General features: G+C 51.0%; 1 pseudogene; it reads left to right on the forward strand.

The window, feature by feature from the left end:
* The first annotated feature begins 8,505 nt into the window (after positions 1 to 8,505).
* On the forward strand, positions 8,506 to 8,597 carry LOC138380153 (small nucleolar RNA U13; annotated as a pseudogene).
* Positions 8,598 to 9,525: the final 928 nt, after the last annotated feature.

A 9,525-nucleotide genomic window follows, 5' to 3' on the forward strand; every position in this document is an offset into this window, starting at 1 on the left:
TCCTAAATTGTATCTGCCTAAGGCGGAAAATATTTCTGTTTCCCTATGACATGGTATTTTCCTCACAAGCAGTGTTAATGGCTCCATATGTCTCTAGACTGGCTGCAGAGCAGAGACTCCATGGTCTCCACTACTTGACTCTGTCTGTCCAAGAATGGCCTCCACAGCTCTCCTCTGTGAGATATCCACTCTCAGAGGTGGCACGGTATGGTGGGTAGGGGGATATGCTGGATTTTGAAAACTCAGAGTTTGAACCCCAGTGCTTTATTTCTTAGCAACATGAACTTTGTCAGATCACATCACCCTGCTGAAGCCCAGTCACCTAAAGGGTAGAAAATGCAATGGATAGATTGACGCTTCTCTTCTCTTCTCCTCTCTTCTTTCTCTCTTTCTTTCTTTCCTTGTGTCTTCCTGTCTCTCTCTCTCTCTCTCTCTCTCTCTCTCTCTCTTCTTTTTGTCTCTTTCTTTTTTTTCTTTTGACGGGCCCTCACTCTGTTTCCCAGACTAAAGTGCAGTAGCATCATCATAGATCACTGCAACTTCAAACTCCTGGCCTCAAGCGATCCTTTCCCCCTAGGCTTCCCAAAGTGCTAGGATGCAGTTTTATTTTTATCTGTGACACCATGGGAGGAAATATCTTTTAGGGTCATAGGGTCAGAAATTTAGATCTCTTCTTTGAACTCATGGTAGCGGCTAACTGGGATTTTCAGTGTGTAAACGTAAGCCACTTGTAATTTCACCAGTACTCCCGTTACTTGTCATCTATTCAGGAGGTGAACTCTTCTTCCCCTACCATCTACTGTTCAAACGCGTTGGCCACAAGGATAATTTGAATATCAGATTCAGAGCACAAATAATTAAGGTCCTGTAGCGTTAATAAGTAAAAGGGGCCACACACAAACCTGTGGAAGTCTGTGTCCCTTCCAGTTTTTTATTTTGTTTGTTTGTTTGTTTGTTTTTGGGTTCCCCCCCCCCCCGAGACTGAGTCTCACTCTGTTGCCCGGGCTAGAGTGAGTGCCGTGGCGTCAGCCTAGCTCACAGCAACCTCAAACTCCTGGGCTCAGTCGATCCTCCTGCCTCAGGCTCCCCAGGAGCTGGGACCACAGGCATGTGCCACCATGCCCGGCTAATTTTTTTCTATATATTTTTAGTTGTCTGGACAATTTCTTTCTATATTTTTAGTAGAGACGGGGGCGGGGGGTCTCACTCTCGCTCGGGCTGGTCTCGAACTCCTGACTTTGAGCGATCCTCCCGCCTCGGCCTCCCAGAGTGCTAAGTTTACAGGCCTGAGCCAACGCGTCCGGCCTGTGTCCATTCTTTAATGTTGTGTGTTGCTCAGTTATGAAAAGGCAAGGGAACATAAAATCCGAGTTTTAGGGATGACTTATAGGCTCAGTATTCTTTTTTTTTTTTTTTTTTTTTTTGCCTCCTCTAAGCCTATGTGAATATCAAGGAGGGTAAAAAATTCAGTGTTCTCAGTTCAGTGCCCAACCAACCTCTGTTTCCAGAGTAAAAATTGAGCATCCTATTACACCTTTATTTCCCTTTGGTATGCTAAGGCCCAACTCGGCAGAGAGGTCACTGTTTATTCTCTTGGCTAAGATCACATGTGCCATAGTCTGTCTGCTTTGTCTCCTTTAGGGGTAATCATCCAATCTTACCCGGGCCCCTCACATCCTCGTGACAATAGGCCTCCTTGGTTTACTGAAATAGAAAAGACCGGCTCATCAGCAATGTTTGATCGGTTGCTTCAGAAACAAATGTTGTTCTGCTTTCTTTACTATGTTTGTTTTTTTTTTTTTTTTTTTTTCCTTCTTTCTTCCGTCAGACCCAATCCGATATAGGTGGGAGAGAAGGTAACCGGAGCCTCTTGAAAAACCGAAGTGAACCAAAGCGAGCTCACAGATTCAGATAGAAATCAGGAGGAAGAAAAATTGAGAGATAACATGGATTTTCTGTCTAGCGGGTGTTCTCACACTTCAATTTTACCAGAAGCGTTAGGTAGGATGACGATGACGATAATTGTGACAAACACTATTCTCATTGGACAGATAAGGAGGCAGGCTCAGAGTGACGAGTAACCTGGGCCTAAATAGATCGCTAAGAAGCATCATAGTGTGTTCCTTGGTTACGCTGTTTTGTGAAGCTCAAAAAGTTTGGGGTGCGCGTGCGTCCATGTGCGTACGCAATCATAGGTGTTCTAGTAAAACGGATATGAGGTAGGATTTCCCATACCTTCAATGATTTCATGTCCTGCAGGAACATAATGTTCCGGGATCAGGTTTTTATTCTGCCTTCTCTGCCACATGCTCAACATGCCTGTGACTTTACAGCCGAGACTTGCTCAGGGGGAGCCCATTCTCATCTTCTGGGAGGTTCTGCTAATCTTTAAAAGACAAGGACATAGGAAGATGATCCTATAACAACGACTGTGACCACGATTAAAGGCTTACTGTTTACCACGCGTGCTTCTGCGGGCTTTGCCTGCATTTGCTTTTTCACTCTGCCCAATATCCCTGTGGGGTAGGCACCATGATTTCTGCATTTGCAGATGAAGAGGCTGAGGCTCAAGAGGATTTATGACTCGCCAAGTTACCAAACACGGAGTGTCGTCCAGGTAGCCAGTCCAGGCCCCCCGGCTCTGCAGCCACTCTGCAATGCTGATTCTGAGCCTGACCGTTTCATCACTGGTGGCTCCCTGAGAACCTTGACTCGGCCCCCTTCCTCAGTTCACTTGGGAAACATATTCATGTGTGTGTATTTCTCTTCTTCCCTCTCCCACCCCCCCCTCTGTTTTAGTTTTTATTATTTTGAAAAGTGCATAGAACGATAAAAACTTTAAAAGTAGGAAAAAGCTTACGGAACACATAAGGACACAGAGAAAGAAAATATCTGTGTACAACAGTGCAACGCATTTGTGTTTTAAGTCGTGGTGTTGCCAAAGAGTCCAAAAGTTTAAAAGAAAGAAAAACAAACAAACAAACAAACAAACAAACAGACAGACAAAAAAAAAAAACCAAACCACCATGGAAAAGTTTATGAAGTGAAAACACTTACAGTAAGCTAAGGTTAATGTATTATTGAAGAAAGAAATTTCTAAAGGTAAATGTCGTGCGGCCTAAGTGTCCAGGGTTTATGAAAACCTACAGTAAGTAATGTCCTAGGCCTTCACATTCACTCACCACTCACCGCCAACTCACAGACTCACCCAGAGCAACCTCCCGCCCGCCCTGCAAGCTCCATTCACCGTAAGTGCCCTGGCCTGGGTGTCCCACTGCACAGAAACCTATTAGACTGCATTTCTTCCCATTACTATCAGTAGTTGTACATTTCTTAGGACTGTAGGCCTACGATACACCTCCAGGCATAGTTAGGGGTTGGGAAGAGGAGGGAAGAGGCCATTCTTCATTTATTAATTGGGTAGCATGGGGACAGGGGAGGCAGTTTCCTCCTTCTCCTCCTCGGCCCCCTTCTCTCTTGTTTCGCTTCTCCCTCTCTTGTTTTTCTTTATTCCTCTCCCAGTTCCCCCTTCCATCGTCTCGATGGATTTGGATGAGACGTAGACATTTTCTACGTCAGGCCTTAATCATACCGAGGGAGCAGGAGAAAAGTAAGCCGCCTACCATGACACAATGGAATGGAAGTTTGTCAGCCATTGACTGCTGTGGCATTCCGACATTTAGTGTCTTCAGGACATTCTATATTTCTGCTATCCCACTAGAATATATCGCCTCGATCACTACTGTGTGGCCACATCCCAGCTGTTTCGTGAGCCACCCTCAATGTTCGTGACAATGTAGTGTGGGGACTCCCTCCGTCTGGTGCCTTAAACTCGCACATTTGGGGTTTTGTATCAGGATAGCAAAGCGATCGCCTTTAAATAACCTGGCTGGCCATGGTGGCTCATGCCCGTGATCCCCGCAACTTGGGAGGCAGAGACGGGAGCGTGACTTGAGCCCAGCAGCTGGAGACCAGCCTGGGTAACACGATGAGACCTCATCTCTACCAACAAAAAAAAAAAAAAAAAAAAAAAGAAAAAAGAAAAATTATGGCGGGTGTGGCAGCATTTGCCTATAGTCCCAGCTACTCAGAAGGCTGAGGCAGAGAGGATCACTTAAGCCCTGGATTTGGAGCTTGCTGTGAGCTACAATCAGGCCAAGGCGGCCTGGGAGAGGACAGAGTGAAAGAAATCCTGTCTCAAAAAAAAAAAAAAAAAAAAAAAAAAAAAGAAAGAAAGAAAAGAAAAGAAAAGAAAGAAAACAAGACCGATAACACAACACAACTTAGAAGACTTGGTGTTACCGAAAGCTCGGCCACCTGCCCACGAGGCCGAATAACGAGGACAAGCTGTTTGAGGAGGAAGGAAAGAGAGAGTCTATTTTGCCGGTAAAGGAGAAAATAGGGTAGACCTTCCCATCTCAAGCCTCCGAATTTCCCCGAACACAGGGCTAGGCAGAAATACAGAGCTTTTAATGAGGGGGGGAGGGGTTCTCAGCTTTAGCGATGATTGTGGTTAATTATTTCAATCGTCCAGGCTCTGCCAAAAACAAAGCCTGTGAACTCTGCCGGCCGCCCACCTGGGGGGGGGCGGGGCAGGGGACCACTTGGGAGTTTTAAGAAAAGATTTAACCTGCCTTGGGGACATAGGCCAGACTACAAGCTCCCAAAAGTGGTGGTGGTGGTGGTGGTGGTGGTGATGGGGAGCGTAAAACGACAGAACGTCTTTCTGTCCTTTATTGGTTTCTCCTTTTTCCCCCCTAGGTGCCAAAAGACCTGAGACTGATGCCGAAAAGAAATAGGTACAGGCGCCCACGTGCACACACAAAGATATACGATCGAATACATCGTGTTGACAGTGGGGGAAACTGGAAGATGATGGGGAAGTATCACGAGCAACTTTGTATTTCTTCCAGGACAGGAAAATGGACACGAAGAGAAAAATTCATCGTTCTCGGCGTAGGATAAAAAGCCACATCTTGTTATATAATATAATTCATTCTGTGATTTAAGTTTTTATACGACATGATATTCGATAAGCCTAAAAAACAAGATAAAAGAGAAACAAACAAAAGGGAAAAAATAAAAATAAAAAAGACGACGGGCAGAGGCCTACGGTCCCGGGAGGAGGCAGAGAGCGGGAGGAGGGGCGCCTCCCGCAGACAACAGGGCGGGTGGGCGGAGACCCGCTAGAGGCTAGGGCTGCCCCGGGCGGGCCCAGAGCTGCGGGCCCGGGAAGAAGAGGGTGGGACCGTCCGGACCGTGCTCTCCTCCCCGCCCTCCACACCTCCCGGGAGTCAGCTCTTAAACTCCCAACGTCACCTGACTTTCCAGATCCCGAGGTCTGATCAAAGTGGCCGCAAGGTGACACCCAGCAACCGCTGCCGGTGTCATCCTGAAAAGAACGGACCCTATGACTGACGGGGGTGGGGCGGGGTGGGGGTGGGGCGCACAGTGGGTGGCCCGGCCAGCTCCCCTTCCGCCTCGGAGCGGATCGGATCATCTGGAACTTTATCCAGAGAGGAGAGAGTGCCCCTGGGTGTGTGCTAGAAGCCGGAGGGTTGGGGCAGGGACCTACCCAAGAGAGAAGTAGAGTACAGGGAGTTTCAGAGTTGACCCACTCACGATCTCGCCCTGGTCAATACAAGAGTGGCAATATCTGTCACCGTGGAATGAACACTTGGTACCGAAGACCTTTGTCTATGCTGGCCCCCCTATGCCTAGGGGGGGCATGTGGCCAGAATCTGACATCCTAAACGTCTTCGTAGAAAGAATTTGGGGGCGGGGGTGGGGGAGAGAGACAGAAATAGAAAAGAAAGGGGGAAAGAAATGGCTGCCACAAAACTATCAGAACAGATAAGCGACCGATAGGGCCTATCTGGTTAAGTTCTTTCCCTACCCAGAGAACGGTGGACACAGAGAGTCAGGGATAGAATTTCACGCTCGGCACTGTCTCTCGTGGCAGCGGGAAGGTGGAGGGTGGCTGAGGGTTCTATGCTCCTTTATCACACACCGTCAGGTAGGTCAGGTAAAATTGAGGACAGATTTCCAGTGTTTCGAGAAAGGAAGAGCACTCGTGCAGGCCATCTATCTGTACGTGGGAGAGTGTCCCCGAAAAGTGGCTTTCAGTGCCGGGATGTGCCTAGGCCAAGAAGGTTACACGATCCTGAGTGAGAATGGTCCGTCCCATAGAGTCAGTCGGTAGGAGGCCACCGGTCGAGACGGAACTGCCCCCCCTCCCACCCGCCCCCGCCCCACAGAGCAGACAGACTCAGAATGGAGTCACTCGGTGCCAGTGCCCTGCCCGGGTGCCCCATCATTCAACCGAACTGGGAAACAGGTGGGCTTTCCGACCCTCGGGAGGGAGCTTCACGGCGGGCGGACAGATCAGAAGGGGCCCGGCTCCCTTGAGCGGGCAGGCTGGGGACGGTCGGTGGGGTCTCTTGACAGGAGGCACCACGGAACCCTTGAGGCAATGTCGGGGGGCACCTATGTTGCGGTCCAAAGCTAGCGTCTGAGAAGTCGTCCCGAAAGCATGATGGCGTCAACAAGTCCCCTCCGTTCAAGAAACGAGATTCATTTCTAGAGGAGGGCCACCCACGCGGGAGAACCGTAGGCTTCCTGTGGACATTCTCTTCAAAAGGCAATTCACTCAGCGGAGTGAAAATCGGAAAAATCGCTGTCCTCTGACGCAGCTGCAGAGAAAAGATGGCACCAAAATCAATGAAACACACACATACACACACAAACACACCTCCTCCCATCTGAACGAGCACTCCGGACGGTCACATAGGGAGAGCGACGGGCTCTCTTCCCACCCTGTGGTTCTCTACCTTTCGTTGCGGTTTTTTCCCTCAGTGGATAGAGGAGGAGACACAGGGGGCTCAGCCGGCATGCGAGTGGGTTTATCATCCTCTGTGAGTATCAACACGCGACACCACCTAAGTGAAGGAACACACCGGTGTTTCATGTCATGTGGCTCAATGCCTGGCAGATACGAGCCTTTGCAGGCCTCCTCGTGATCGACAGGACGTCGCCTTGGACACGGACACATCTTGTCCCTCCCTCCCGAGGCGATAGGCGGTTCCGTACCTCCTCGGGGCCAGGGCACAGTCTGCCTAGGCACCTACAACACGTGTGGCAACAGCCTCGATGGCTCTGCCATGAGAACGAACTCCCGTGGCACGGGGGTGGGGCGAGGGGGGGGGGGTCGGGTGCTGAAGAATTCAGCTGAGTGAAGGAATGCCACGGGATTCAGAGTGCCATCGGTGGGCTGAGAGGCGAGCAGGGCGGGCTTTGAAAGGGTAACATTCTCCCTGCCTTCCGTCTGTCTGTGAATACAGAACGTACACGCCAGGCGGGGTGGCTCACGCCTGTAATCCTAGCACTCTGGGAGGTAGAGGCGGGTGGATCGCTCAAGGTCGGGAGTTCGAGACCAGCCTGAGCAAGAGCGAGACCCCCATCTCTACTAAAAATAGAAAGAAACTATATATCTAAAAATATATACAGAAACAGTATCTAAAAATATATACAGAAAAATATTAGCCGGGCACGGTGGCGCATGCCTGTAGTCCCAGGTACTCGGGAGGCTGGGGCAGTAGGATCGCTTGAGCCCAGGAGTTTGAGGTTGCTGTGAGCTAGGCTGACGCCACGGCACTCTAGTCTGGGCAACAGAGTGAGACTCTGTTTAAAAAAAAAAAAAAAAAAAAATATATATATATATATATATATATATACACACACACACACACACACACACGTATATCCAATTAGCTGGGCATGCTGGCACATGCCTGTAATCCCAGCTACTCGGGAGGCTGAGGCAGTCTGATCGCTTGAGCCCAGGAGTTTGAGATTGCTGTGAGCTAGGCTGACGCCATGGCACTCTAGCCAGGGCAACAGAACGAGAGACTCTGTCAGAAAGAAAAGAAGAGCGAGAGCGAGAGAGCGAGAGAAAGAAAGAAAGGAAGGGAGAGAAAGGAAAGAGAAGGAAGGGGGGGAGAGAGAGAGAGAGAGAGAGAGAGAGAGAGAGAGAGGAGAAAACTATTAAAAAATTCGGGACCAGATCCATCGGTCGGTACTCAGAAGCGTGACGATCGGGTGTTCCCGAGCACGTGTGAGATGTGTCTTCTCCCTGACGCCGCGTTTCCTCCACACACACATCACCCATCTGCCGTGGAAAAAAAGCAACAAAAAGAGAGAAAGAGATTAAGAAGGGAAAATGGAAACAGGGCAAAAGAGGAAGAAAGAAAGAAATTTCGAAAAAAAGAGACCAAAGTCACAGCGAGAAGGAAGAATACTGAGCCCAGAGCGACACCTAGTGACCACACCGTCACAAGCACCTAGGGCCCCAATTCGCCAGAGACATCTGGTGGACCCCAGAGCAACATGTGGTCGACCCGGGGCCATGGCGTCTGCAGCCGATTCCCAGGCGGGCACACGAGCCCGGGGAAACTCATTCTCAGCGCGGGGAGGAGGGGAGGGGAAATAATAGCAAAGTCACACCAGATCCCTTTCTAGTTCATAAACGTGTTGATTGCGTGTTCACGAGCACGTGTGAGAAGGGCCTCCTGGTGTGTCGGCACGTCACCCGCGTGACGTGAAACCATGAATCCGGGGGGGGGGGGGAGCGGAAAGGCGCGCAGGAAAAGGCAAAGAGAGAATAGATAAAATGAAAGGACCAAAAAGAAAGTCACACAGCAGGGTAGGGGAGTGAGAGCAAGTCGAGAGACTGCAGACAGAAACTCCGAGAGGAGAGGAATGCTCCGGAGCGCCCCTCGCCCCGCGCGAGAAGAATACCGATCGCAGGGTGACCCCTAGGGGCAGCGAGGCCAGAGAGACCAAATCCGTCCCGAAGCCTCCCTGTCAGGATGACAACCACAGACCAGACATCTGGTCAACCACCCAAGGACCAGACATCTGGTCAACCAGCGAACCCATGCGGAGGCCGCATGCAGCAGCGACATCTGTTCGACCACTCAGGGTGCTCCCTGCCGGGAGGGTGTGTCTCTATGTGTGTGTGTCCGGGGGGGGGGGGAGATTGCGATGAAAGTCACGCCAGGTCCCGGGATAGTTCGTGAGCGTGATAATTGCGTGTGTGTGGAGAAAAAACGGGGCGGGGCGATAGGGAGTAAAGAAAGGAGGAGCGGGCGAGCGGAGGGGTGGGGAAGGAGAGGGAGTCGAGAAGCCCGCAACCGCAGCGCCTCCTGGCGGTGATGCCCCTCCATAGCATCGATGGGGCCAGCCCCGCAGAGACTAAGTGCGACGGGACATCTGGTCAACCCCAAGGACCATGGGATCCCGGCACGAAACCGGCGCAGGACGAGGAGGAGGAGGAGGAGGAGGAGGAGGAGGAGGAGGAGGAGGAGGAGGAGGAGGGCTAGGCGGCGGTGGCGGCGGGCTAGGCGGCGGCGGCGGCGGCGGGCTAGGCGGCGGAGGGGGGCTAAGCGTCGGCGGGCTAGGCGTCGGCGGCGGGCTAGGCGTCGGCGGGCTAGGCGGCGGAGGCAGGCTAGGCGTCGGCGGCGGGCT

The sequence above is a fragment of the Eulemur rufifrons genome, unplaced genomic scaffold (genome assembly GCF_041146395.1).
Source record: "Eulemur rufifrons isolate Redbay unplaced genomic scaffold, OSU_ERuf_1 scaffold_288, whole genome shotgun sequence".
Lineage (NCBI taxonomy): Eukaryota > Metazoa > Chordata > Mammalia > Primates > Lemuridae > Eulemur > Eulemur rufifrons.